The sequence below is a fragment of the Sus scrofa genome, chromosome X, assembly GCF_054392235.1.
Source record: "Sus scrofa isolate SSC_HxYL_T2T_F1_AM1 chromosome X, Sscrofa_HxYL_maternal_Yorkshire_Landrace_v2.0, whole genome shotgun sequence".
In the NCBI taxonomy this organism is placed as follows: domain Eukaryota; kingdom Metazoa; phylum Chordata; class Mammalia; order Artiodactyla; family Suidae; genus Sus; species Sus scrofa.
Window position 1 is genome coordinate 27,032,115 of NC_139401.1, and position 14,221 is coordinate 27,046,335.

Genomic DNA, 14,221 nt, shown 5'->3' on the forward strand with positions numbered 1-14,221 from the left:
TCAGATATAAGAGATTTTCTTTCCATAAAACTCTTTTTCTTAAAATCGAGCTTCAAAGCTTCAAACCAGCAGAGCTGGTTTACCTCTGTCCACGACAAAATTTGTGAGAACCATAACTTGGCCTTAAATCATGACATGAATCAAAGTCTCATCTTTAAGTAAATAATTTTAAATACTATAAGCCATTCGTTCTAAGTGCTGGCACTATAAATCTTTCTCTTTAGCCAACACTGTAACTTAAACTGAAACTCAGTTATAATAGCTAGAGGCTAGATTTTCTCTTTCTTTGTCTTCATGACATTTTTGTTCAGTTAAGAGGCATGTGGAGCAAGGACCAGATACATGAACTAGATGGCACTCAGTTTCTAATTCTTATCTCTTCTCTCTCACATCTCACCAAGCCTCTGGAACTTAAAATGTATGTGCAGGGTAGTTAATTTTTAACTGCTGCTGTCACAGTTTGCTGCCTAGAAACTAATTCATCACCCATGTATTAAGCACCCATTAGGAACAAGCCACTTGTTAGAGATTCAAAGATGAAGGGGTCATTGCCTAATCCCCTATATATCTAACTGGACTTCTATATACTGCCTACAATTAAAACCACTTCTTTACCACCAACCCCAATCAGATGTTCTTCTTTTGTATTAAGAACTAGACATACTTATAGGTGCCTCTGCTCATTGCCTGTTCTTGGATCTCTTTGAAGCCCATTTCTGTTGCCTGTAGCTTTGATCTCTTTGCTCTCTTCTGAACGTCAGAGCTCAGTCACCTATAGACAGTATTTTGACCTAATGAATTGATAACTTAATCTGAGTCTCAGCAGATAGGATGCTTCTCTATTATATAATCATATATCCCAGATCAGGCAGGAATCTAAATTTTCAGTATCTGTGGCCAATATTTTTTTCTCTAACTTTCATTGACTTTACTATTTTAGGGACTCCTTTGGCAGGATCCACACACTCCTTTGGATAAGGGAATGTCTAACTTCAGGAGGTTATATTCTGAAAGACTTTCGAATCTAAATGCTTAATGTTGGTAAGATTCTCTAATTTAAAAACAGTATGGAGCTTTTGGGTGGCTCTGGTCAAGAAGAGGAGTTGTAGGCATTACCTCAGCTGCTGGTAGTGGTGGGAGCGGAGATGGCGGAGGCTGTTTGACTACCTGAGTTTATGAAATGGCTGCTGACATTTCTGAATCTGATGGGCATGGTATCAGAGGAGACTCAAAGAGCAATACTAAGTTAGATGCAGATTACCCACTTCAAGTCCTTTACTGCAGAGTCAGTTCATTACCAATAGGCCTCATGTTGCTAAACATAGACAATGGTTAAAGAAGAATTTTCCAAATGAGTTTGCAAAACTTACTGTAGAAAATTCACCCAAACAAGAAGCTGGAATTAGAGAGGTTCAAGGAATAGCAAGGAAAGAGGAATAGAAAGAAAAACAAGAGAGGTGGAGGGGGTTAAATAAAACAAAAAAGAAGACTGTACTACAGAAGATTACCAAAGCCAAGATCCTCAGAGCAAAGAAGAAATATGTAACAAGAGTGTATGGGCTTGCAACTTTTGAAATTGATTAAAGAAGCACAAATACTTTTTGCTCAGAAATTCTCCTGTGGTGCCTCAGTAACAGGGAAGGATGAAATCATCATTCAGGGAGACTTTACAGATGACATAATTGATATCATTTAGGAAAAATGGCAAGAGGTGGATGATGATAGCATCAAAGACCTTGGAGAAGTGAAGAAGTGATGTTGAAAATATGTTTCTGGTGATCTAACTGATTGTTGATATGGCCAAAGGGAGAGAGGCCATATATATATATATTTATCCTACAGTGAAACTATGCTTACCCTGGCATTTTCTTTTTTTTCTTTTCTTTTTAGGGTCACATGTGTGGCATACGGAAGTTCCCAGGCTAGGGGTCGAATTGGAGCTGTAGCTGCCGGCCAATACCACAGCCACAGCATCACAGAATCCGAGGTTCATCTGCAACCTACACCATGGCTCACAGCAATACTAGATCCTTAACCCACTGAGCAAGGCCAGGGACTGAACCCACATTCTCATGCATACGAGTCAGGTTCTTAACCCACTGAACCTACCCTCGGCATTTTCACTGTTCTGTACAAGGCTAGTTTTTTTTGGTGTTGTTTTTTGTTTGTTTGTTTGTTTGTTTTTACTGCCAAAGTCTAATAAACTGGGGAGACCGTCATGCTTATGCATGAAATAGAATTTAGTTAAATAAAACTTTTTTGTCTTTTGTGACTTTTTCTTTTTAACTTTTTATTTTTGGGAAAACACTGTAGACTTTCTGTGGAAAACTTTTATGTTGATTACTTTAAAATAATCGTGATTTAATCAAAGCATAATTTTTAAAAGCTGAGTAATATTTTAAATAATTTGAATTTGGCTTCATCACCAGTAATAACTATCTTCTCACTTCTCAGGTATGATAGATTTGATGTGCTTAAGCATCTCATAGATCTGTGGTTGAATTTGCTTCATTGTCACCAATCAACTTCACTTTGTGGGCATATTAACATATTGTTGCTAACAGTTGTTTAAGCTATTCTGGAGATTATTTGGCAAAGTATATCAAAAACCTTAAAACCATCAGCACTGTTTAAACCATTTCTTTGACATTATCTTAAAGATACAATGTCTTGCTTAAAACTATGGATGAAGATGTTGATCACAGTGCTGCTCATAATACCAAAAACTGCAAATGATCTAAATGAACAATTGGAAAACGGTTAAAGAAATGATGGTGTGTCATATGATAGGATATTTGCATATAATTTAAAATATTTGTGAAGACTACCTGGAAACATGTTTGATAATGTTAAGTAGAAGGTCAGACACCCCAAGTCCATTTCTTACATTATTATCATCACTGTTTTTAGTGTACAGCCATTCAGAGAGGCTGAGTTCTTGTCCTGGCTATAAATTTATGTGAGTAAAATTCTGTGAACCAATTGAAAGTAATATACAACACTGCTCAATATATATTCTGGGACATAGAAATTGAAACTTTTTTCTCGCAAGAGAAACAGTGACAATGAATTTTAATGAATGCCTTAAATGAATTGAAACTTTGTTTTTATAAACATCTTAAGTAAGGTGCTACAAACTGAAAAGAAGACTCATGGTATTTTAAATTGCTATATATATCTTGAAGAAATTTAGAACCCATTGTTTACTGCCATGCAAATTACAATATTGAATGAGTAGATTTTTTAAATAAATGAACTCTTAGAAAGAATGTATAACAAAGATAAAATAAGAAAATGAAATTCTGCACAAACTGGGATTTTAATTAAATAAAATTATCTAATGAAGTGAGTTTATCCATCAAGACTATTTGGTATGTGTTACGTATGTATTCTGTTGGTGCTGGAAGATGTCTACATGCTTATATCAACACATATGACTTCATGTAAAGATTCTTAATGTTCACAGTTCTTGGCAAATGCAGTTTCAATCCATATATAGCTAGCAGTGGATGTTACTGCAGGATTAAAATCCTCCTTGTGTAAAAAAACAATAGTATAGAAATTATGCTTAAAATAGGAGGAAGCTTTTCCGCAAGTATGCAAAATAAAAACATATTTGACTTAAAATACCAATGGGTATCAACAGGACACAAAATATAATAAGAATAAGTAGATGGGGTTTGGAATTGAATAAAACTCTGTTAATATGGTGGCTCCTTTTCTTACTACCTGTGTTATATTCAGCAAGTTATTAAAACGCTCAAGACCTTAGTTTTGTTAAATGTGCTAAGTATAAAACTTTAATAATAACCTCTTCTGAGAGTTAGTAAAAGGATTAAAGCATAGGATAATATTTGTAGGTTAAATCATATGAAAATTTCCAAGATTCAACTTTTTGGAATCTAAAAATTTGGCAATTTTCTTATGGTTCACAACGTCAAATATATGTATAAAGTTCTTTGTACACAGAAATCACTAAATAACTTGTAGCTCTTGCTATTTCTGTGGGGAAACTGGAAAAGAATCTCCCCTTCCACCACACCTCCTACTGAACCTCTAGAAGTTTGGTAGTAGAAATAGAAAATCTGCTTTGGTCTCTTCCCTACCTCTAAAAAGAGTATGGAAGTACAAGTTTTTGGGTGGTGATTCAAGGATATCCCATAGGGGAGGGGTGAAAAGAGAAGTAACAAGAAAAGTAGGTCAACACTTTTATGATCTAAAAACTGAGAAAGAGGAAAGGCTGTGCTAAGAGTTAAGAAAAGACTACAGAGTGAGGAGAGGTTTGAGGTTCCTTCATTTGTGAAGGTACAACCAATTTCAGTTAAGAGGACTGATATCTGTTGGCTTTTTATATCTCTATTTGTTCCTTTTGATTCTGTTGATGGAAAAATAATCAATAGTCAATCTAAGAAAGAAATGGAAAATTTTATTCTAGCCAACATAAGGATTATAACGTGGGAGATAGTGTTTCAGTAAGCTCTGGGGACTGTTCTGCCTGTTATAGGTCAAAGCACAGTTATATAAGTTTTGAGACAAGGGGTTATATGTAAAATGACATATTACTGACAGTTTACACAATTTAGGTCTACATGTATGAAGCAAGTAGTGGGCTATAGGGCATTGTGGCCCCTTAAGAGATTAAGAAGGAAGGTTATCTCCTAAGGAGGTCAGGTTACTGCAGATGCACAATACACACTAGAGGGGAGGAGAGTGGCCCCAAAAAGCAAAGGAAAAAATTGTGTTTACATTTTTCTCATCTTGCCATAAAATACGAATTTTATTTCATTAATTCTTTGCATAACTGCTAGAATGACTGACAATCCCTCGCCCTGTAGTTCCTGTCTCACTCATAGGTGTTTTGCAGTCCGGTGAATTAATGGAGAGCATTTGTGAAGAACTGAAGAGAAATTCTCTCCACTCTCCCCCTTTCCATAACTCTTCCTATGGTGAAAGGCAATGGAGGCCTCTGAAGCAACCAAAAGTAAGAATGGATACTCCACAAGGGGGAAAGAAATACGGGTCTGGGGCCACTCTTCCCAGGTGCGGACTCATATATGTCTATAACTTTTCTACTACATTTTTCTTTTTTTTAGGGTTCCCAGGCTACAGCACAGCCTACACCACAGCCACAGCAACACAGGATCCAAGCCATGTCTGTGACCTACACCACACCTCACAGCAATGTGGGATCCTTAACCCACTAAGCCAGGCCAGGGATCAAACCCCCATCATCATGGACACTAGTCAGGTTTGTAACCCACTGAGCCACAATGGGAACTCCCTTCTGTTATTTTTAATTGTTAATTTAATAAACACTAATAGTCTTCCCAAATGGACTGTCAGCAAACTAATGTCATAGGCCACTTCGCATTTATATGATTTTCCTACTTCATCTTTCATCTTGCTACTTATTTTCCCCATAAATTTAAAGCAGTAGAGTTCAATAACAATACACTAACACCAAAAACAAATAAAGCTTCTTTTACTTTAACCTCTTTCATTCTCTAATAGAAAGAAAGACCCTGCTTCTGTTTTACCTATTTTGTTATGTCATTTCTTCTTGCCGTAGCATTTTCTAAGCAGACCAGCTGCTTAATTTCTTTCTGAGGATATCCTCTCCTACATTTGAAGACATCTATTAAGCTTGGATAGCCTCCTTTTTTATGGCTCAATAGCCTGAACTCCTTCATTTTTGTTTGGAGAAGTAATTTCCTATCCTTTAAGCTTTTCATTTGATCTTCCAAGGATCCTTTCCAGTTTCTCCCATATATTTTTATAAATAGGAAGATTTAAACTTGGCCTCTAAAGATTCCTAGGAGAAAGCTGCATATTTAAACATTTTTCCCTATCGAAGTTCAACTCCCCTTAGGATGACTAAAACAATGCCTTTGTCTACAAGTGCTTGGGTCTGGTGCAGTTCATGTTTAACTAGGTATAACTGAGGTTTTTTTTCTCCTTTTAGGGCTGCACCTACAGCATATGGAGGTTCCCAGGCTAGGGGTCATATCAGAGCTACAGCTGCCAGCCTACACAGCAACGCGGGATCCGAGCCGTGTCTGCGAACTACACCACAGCTCAAGGCAATGTCGGATCCTTAACCCACTGAGCAAGGCCAGGGATCGAACCTACATCCTCATGGATACTAGTCAGATTTGTTTCCGCTGAGTCAGGATGGAAACTCCATCTAAGCTTTTATAATCAGTGCTAGAGCTCTCATTTGGTAAAAATGCTATTCTCAAGATTTCTGACTTTGTAAAGGCTTCTGACATCATGACTTCCAGTGGTAGGGCTAACTTTAGGGCTTAAGAAATTTCTAACAAAGAGAGGTGTTGTAAATTAAAGATGAACACATTTTTTTTTTTTTTTTTGGTTGCATCTCCAAGGAGAAGTTGAGTCTATATTTACTCTCCTTAAATCTAGGCTGGCCTATGACTGTTTTGACCAATAGAATATGAAAGAAGTAATAATACACCCCGTATGGGCTGCTATAACAAAATGCTGCACACTGGATAGCTTAAACAACAAACATTTTGTTTCTCAATTTGTTTCCCAGTTCTGAAGCTTGGGAATTCCCAGATCAAGGTGTCAGCAGATTCAGTTCTTGGGGAGGACCTTGTTCCTTGCCTATAGACAGCCACCTTTTCACTATATTCTCATATGACAGAGAGAGAGAATTCTTTTGTCTCTTCCTCTTTTTAAGGGTATTATTTTCATCATAAGGACCCCGCCTTTATGACCGAATGTAACCCTAATTACCTCCTCAACAACCCACTTTGGAATATCATTACATTAGGGATTGTGGTTTTAACATATGAATTGTGTGTGGGTGTGGGTGACACAAACATTCAGTCCCAACCTTTTGGAGGACTAGCAGCTACCATTTCTACCTTCTTGGAGCCCAGAGAGGCCAAGTAAGAAACCCAACTACATGCAGAGACAACATAGGGGAGAAAGAGGCCAAGCTAAGGCCAACCTTTCAGTGGTCCCTGCCAAGTTGGTAGGCATGTGAGTGAGGACATCTTAATCCTCCAGACCAGCTAAATATCATGGATTGGCTGAGTAGAATCATGGAGCAGAAAAACTGTCTCACAAGGACCTGCTTAAATTCTTGACCTAACTATAAGAGATGATAATAAACTATTTTAGCAAGTCACTAGTTTTTTGTTTGTTTTTTTTTAGGGTCCCACCCACGGCATATGGAGGTTCCCAGGCTAGGGGTCTAATTGGAGCGACAGCTGCTGGCCTACACCACAGCCACAGCAATAGCAGATCCGAGCCATGTTTGTGACCTATACCACAGCTCTCAGCAATGCCAGATCCTTAGCCCACTGAGCAAGGCCAGGGATTGAACCCCCAACCTCATGGTTCCTGGGCATATTCGTTTCCACTGCGCCACAATGGGAACTACAGCAAGTCACTAGTTTTGTAATGATTTGTCATGCAACAATAGATAACCAGAGCAAGAAACACAATTTCCTTTCTTCTTCATATTACCACCTTTTCTATATGCCTCTCAACATTCATTTGACATGTATCTTTGAGTACTCCAGCCTAAGAGGCTTTGGTTGTGCCTGTGACCTCAAAGGTTAATGTAGAAAGTTTGGTTGTTGCATATAAATAAGTTATTTCTCCAAATACTTAGATTTCTAGGTTTCTTGGCTAACAAACTGTTAGCTTATGCAGGCACAATGGGAAAGACCAAAGTGCTAAATAGGAAATTTTATCTCTTTATAGCTGTTTCTGCTATTTTCAGCTTGGAGCTGTGAGCTTCCGTGTGAGAAGTATGACCACCCTATTGCAGAGACCATGTGGAGATAAAATTTAACTTATCCATCATCATGGGATTAATATAAACTCTAACCTGTTCTAAGTCAAAAGGTAAGTGCTGTGTCTTCTATTTTTACATGGAAGAATTATTGCTAATTTATTTTTGTTACAGGAATAAAGTTATAGTAATATGATGGAGAATGTGATTAGATGTGTACAGAGGGGAGAGGAGCAAAACTGTTGTATATCATACCAATATTCTTTTTTTTTTCAGTTTTAGAAACTGTTTATTTTAAAAAAATATAGAGTTTCCTGGGATAGGGGTCCAACCATAGCTGTAGCTGCCAGCCTACGCCAGAGCCACAGCAATGCAGAATCCGAGCCGCGTCTGTGACGTACACCACAGCTCACGGCAACACCAGATCCTTGACCTACTGAGCGAGGCCAGGGATTGAACCTGCAATCTTGTGGTTCCTAGTTGGATTTATTTACGCTGTGTCATGCCGGGAACTCCCCAGTATTCTTTAGTCTCTCCATGAGAGTCATGAACACTGAGTCCTAAATCTCAGGGTCTTGGAACAGATCTATTTATTGAGGGTGCCGTGTACATGTTATTCTGTTTCCCCATGTCTTGTCAACTTAGAGCCCCCACTTGAGTTACATTTTCTAAAAATTTTCACAAGTCTCATAGCTTGATCTGAAAAAGCAGATTACACACTGCATTATTTCTAGTCACTGAACAGGACTCAATCCTTCTAAAATAATCTTATTCCTTTGGGATTGATTTTCATTGGCCTGTCTCCTTCACTGCTACTGCATCAGAAATATGGGTTTATTTCCTATTGGTTCACTTGTCTAAGGTCAGGAAATCAAAAGACTTAGCTCCTATGGATCCAACTATTTTTAAAATATTTCAGGGTATGTCTATATAGCTACCAGCACACTTTCACTATCAGCCATCACCAGATTTTTCACTGTAGCTGTCAAAAGCATGACTGACATCTTTACTCTTTCCCATCTCTTAAGGTGTGAAAATAACAGATATTTAAGAAATCACATATATACACAAAAACGGTACTACACATGCACACCAACAGTTAGTGTGACGGGAGCAGCGGACATGAATTTCTCAGGGTATCAGTCCACTCCCTTACGCTGGCCTCTGGCTACTCAGAGGTATTTTGTATAATGGGATCCATGCCTGACAAACAAGTTTTAAGCCAATCTCTCATAGTCAGAGGCACCAAAAAGTAAGACAATCCAGAGCGTCAAGCCAAAGACATAGACAATGTGTTATACTTAGACCCATGGTGAATAAACAGATGGCTGAGACTGGGCAGAAGTATGCTCAGAGCCTGCAGACCTGGTAACCAGAAAAGTCAGCAAGGGTAATTCAGTTGAATGTTGGTGACAGAGGCTAGAGGCTGGTTGAAAGTTAGGCAATGTTTGGGCTTTTCTGAAGTAGTGGAATAGATTTTCACTGACTTTTAAATTTTTAAAATGCAACATGCATGTGATCCACTTGATTGAGAGAAACACATTTGGAACACATTTAGGAATGAGGTATGGCTGGGATATCGTTAGGCCGGGAGGGCTCTCTGAGCCTAGGTCACCTGAATGCATGTATGTTAAAATTTGTAATTACTTAATCATTGGATTCTGAGGACTTGAGGAGCCGATTTGTTCATATAAAGAAACATTTAGATCAAAGGAAAATATAATATGGACTGAAAAATATAGTCACAGTCATATTACACATCAACAGTGCAAGAAGAACAGATATGGGCATCTGGTAGAAGCAGATTCTCCATGAAGCTGAAGAGTCTCCAACTTCAAGGCCCTGCACTTGCTGGTGATTTTTTTCAAGGGCCTTGAGCAATGTGTCCACATAATCATGTGTTTTATAAAATTTGCAAATTAGGATTATTTTTTATAGTCACTGTTTCTTCCCATTGTGATTTGCCTTCTGCCACATTTTAATTCTGTCAGTTCTATGTGTCCAAAAACTTTGGGGCTATGACTAATGTGAAGGTGAATTGGGAAAGATTTACTTTGGGATAAATTTATGTGATCTTTAGTCATGTTCAAGAAAAGTTACTTCTAGTCATCCATGCAGCAATTATTTCTAGAAAATTCCTAAAGTTCCACATTCTGTCTGACCCAGTGTTAAGACAGGGCTATGCAGGATCAGAAGTATTATTGAGATATGCACATGCTCTAAGGAGCTCAAAATTGAAGGTTTGTTCATAAGGGAGGAGAAATAATGTTCGAAATGTATTCAACCAAGGGCTGGTCTGTGGTAAATTCTTCTACTCATCAGTCATATAACCTTGTAAGGGAAGGGTTTGGTTTCCATTGACGATTGTCAAAGCAAAAATTCTTACCAGTCAGAAATATATTGGATAACACAGTGCATGCTATACTTTATAAATGCACCATACTTTTCCCCCTGTTTTGATATGAGTCATGTGAAAAGGGATTAATCTGAATTCCTATTGGTGTATTACGGGGAGGGGAGAAGAACCAGTAGTGTTATTCCCAACTCTTATTAATGTTTGGAAAGTTACACACTTTATGCACCAAAGCATCTGATTGTGCCTTAATGAATCCATTTTGACAAAGTAACAAAGCATCCCCACTTTGTTGGGACAAATTCTGGGAGATCTAGATGAAAAAGTACACAAAATTGCCACACATCCAACAAAACAACAAGAAAAAACAAGTATTCTAGTGACAATTCACTTACTATTTCTCTGTTAATAATTCAAGATATATGCAGTAAGAGTAACTTCATTACATGTTAGTTTAACTCATTGTAACATAGCAGCAATTTATAATGCATTTGAGTTGTTGTTCTATGGTTTCTTCCTTCACAAACACAGACAGTTCCATCTGGATCTTACTAGCTACATGATCTTGGGAAAGTCATGGAACTAATCTGGGCCTCTGTTTCTTTGCCCTTAGAATGGAAATAACATTTGCTCTCTTTATCTGTCAGGCTGTATTAAGAGAAATCCAGCACAATATTTGTTACAAGCATTTGTGCACTGCAAAGTGCTATCTAGTATTAATACTAAGTCTTGAGTGGTGATGGTTTGAAAAGGGAAATGTTTTCTTATTCTATTTACTTCCTGGATTATCCCCACTTCTGGAAAACTTCACTATATTTTGACTCAGCACAAATAATTACCACAGGTTTATCAAGACAAACTTTCAAAATTTATCTGAAGTCAGCCAGTGCAAAAATACAGAAAGAAAATTAAAAAAAAATAATGTATTGAGTATGAATTTTTGTGAAATCATTCCTGGGGAAAAGCAATTAACTCTGCTTCCTTGTTTGTTATATTGAAGATACATTAAGCCTATTTAGAGCAGTTTTATATAAAGAAAAACACTATCCATTATTAGGAAATAGTGATTTTTTTCTACATAAGAGTGAACTCAAGCCATCTATTGTATCTCATCTATGGATAGTATCTCAAAGATATGTGAAAAGTGACAAATGACATTCTGACATAAAAGTATATTAACAGAGAAAACAGGCTGCTAAGGGCTCTCACCCAGTGGAAATTCCTTAATGCATTTATCATGATCCAAGTCTAGAAGCTCAGTATTTTTAGTGCTTTAGTGTTGATCAGACTTAGGGATGTTGGCCCACACTAAGCAACTCCCATGATATTTCAGAGTAAACATGAATGCTCATCTATTAATTTACAATAAGAAACACAATAGTTAACTTGATTGGAGCGTCGGGTCAGCCAGACCAGCACATTCTCTCCCTGTGGAAAAATGCCAAAGGAAGTCAACTACAATTAGAATATAATATATGGCACAAAGGAACCTTTCCACAGAAAAGAAAATCATGGACTTGGAGAACAGACTTGTGGTTGCCAAGAGGGAGGAGAAGGGAGTGGGAGGCACTGGGAGCTTGGGGTAAATAGAAGCAGAATGTTGCCTTTGGGATGGATTAGCAATGGGATCCTGCTGTGTAGCACTGGGAACTCTGTCTAGTCACTTATGATGGAAAATGTAATGTGAGATAAAAGAATGTATACATGTAAATGTAACTGGGTCACCATGCTGTACACTAGGAAAAAAAATATGTATGAATAAATGATAAAAAACACTTGATATTGGACTTTTAGGCCTCCAGAACAGTGAGAAATAAAAGTTTGTTGTTTAAGTAAAAAAAAAAACAAAAAAACAAAAACAAAAACGAAAGAAAAGAAAAAAAGAAAAGCCTGGTAAGGGAGTTAACAGAATAGCTCAAATATGGTAGCCCAAAGCACATGTGTCTCTTGGTATAGTCAGCCTATAGCAGGGTCAGAGTGGACCATGCATAAATCTTTGCCAAGTCAAAGAAAAAAATTCGCTAAGAGTCATGCCTGGGACCATGACCAGTTTGAAGAAAGTGATGGATCTGTACTCATCTGTCCTCTAGAAAATGTAGAGAAAGAACACTAACTTGTAAATGTTAGGATTAATACATAATGTAAAATAGTAAAATAATTAAAAGCAAGATTTATATGTTAACATTAAAGATACATAATATATAATGAGTAAATTCATAAATTAGAGATTCATGATGTCATTAAAGGTGCTCATTTATGAATGAACTCATTTTGATAGAAAACTACCTACAAATCAATTCTAGGTATGTTAAAGGACTTATATATAAATAAATTATGGTCATCTTACTTTATTAAAATTCATCAGTAAGTAAAATTGTCTTGCACTTGAAGAATTTCTTGCAAAGGCTTGAATTTTGTTTTTTGGCCACACCTGTAGCATGTGGAAGTTCCTGGACCAGGGATCGAACCCACGCTACAGCAATGACCTGGGCTGATGCATTAACAATCAGGACCCTTAACCTGCTGTACCACAAGGGAACTCCTTGAATTTTTAACTCGTTATTTTTCATACCAGGAAACCTAATTAAGTCAATATTTTCACTTGCTAGTATCTATGATCAAGAAATAGGGAATCAGTGAAAACTACGAATGTGTGAAATCAAATTTACATATTTAGTAATTATTTATTGACCACTTACACTAATATTTATAATCTTGACAGCTGATTCTACTCTTTGATCTATGACAGAGATGATTCTCTGACATAAATAAATTTTTAAAAAGGTCACCAGGAGACCTACTGCTCTGAGAAGAAGTAATATGATAAAAAATTTCAGCTTTTGACCAAGATCTTTTTATGCTTTGTCTATATTAAGGGAAATGTCCTTTACATTGGAAACCTAGGCATAAAAGGGGTGTTCTTCAGGGAGAAAGGAACCAGGGAGGTTATTTAGGCCTACATTTTTATCTAGAAAAAGCAGTTCACTCAGTGTGGTCTGTGGAATCCAAGATACTCTTTAAAGGGAGTCTGTGAGATCAAAAGATCTAGCATGCAAGATTATAATTTAACAAAAACCAAAAACAGCATTGATAATGGTTTTGAACTTCACACCATTAACCCTTAAGAAACTGCCACTTGCATATTTAGGTGTAGTGTTGAAAAAGTAACTCCCTTTTCAAACTATACACCTATGTGAGGCCAGATTTTATTTATATGCATCAGCCCAAACTAAACATTGCACCAAGCTTAAATGCAGAAGCAGATATGATATACCCACTGCCTTCTATTAAGCCAGATGTAGAGATTTTCAAAAATTTAACGCAATACCACTCTTCTCACTGATTTTTACTTTTAAAATATAGTTATTCTTTTTCATAAAAGTTATAAAAATATTTAATGGGTTTATTATGATCATTTTATATCAATTGATAAGTGTTTTATAAATTTCTCCATTTTAATTTCTAAATGTTGAGTAAAGATAGTTTTTTTCAAATTTGAAACCTCTGTTCATATTTTCCACATTTTAATAATCCATATTAATAAAAGCTCTTTGGGTCCTCAATGATTTTTATCAGAGGATAGGAGCAATGAGCCCACAGAGTTTGATAATAACTAATACAGAACTCAAATGAGACATGTTAAGTATGAATTTTTAAGTTTAAATTTCATTTGCTTATGAAGCCCTTGTCATGGAAAGACCAAGCCATGTCAAGTGAAAAACAACAAAAGAGACTTGGCTAATCAGGACTATCTGTGTAGAGATTGTCATACTAAGTGAAGTAAGTCAGATAGAGAAAGACAAATATCATATGATGTCACTTATATGTGGAATCTTTAAAAAATGATACAAATGAACCTATTTACAAAACAGAAGCAGATTCACAGACTTAAAAAACTAACTGATGGTTATCAAAGGGGAAAGGTGGGGGATAAATCAGAAGTTTGGGATTAACATATTAGCACTACTCTACATAAAATAGATAACTGACAAGGACCTACTGTATAGCAAAGGAAACTCTACTCAATATTCTATAAAAAACTATATGGAAAAGAACCTGAAAAAGAATGGGATATATGAATCACTTTGCTGGACTCCTGAAAC

At 36.7% G+C, this 14,221-nt stretch overlaps 1 long non-coding RNA gene and 1 pseudogene across 2 annotated transcripts in view; one reads left to right on the forward strand and one right to left on the reverse strand.

Annotated features, from left to right (window-relative positions):
• The window catches only part of LOC146394520 (uncharacterized), a 319,831-nt gene that overhangs the window by 198,309 nt on the left and 107,301 nt on the right, over window positions 1–14,221 (reverse strand). The window lies entirely within an intron of this gene.
• On the forward strand, window positions 1,181–1,756 carry LOC100515291 (density-regulated protein pseudogene; annotated as a pseudogene).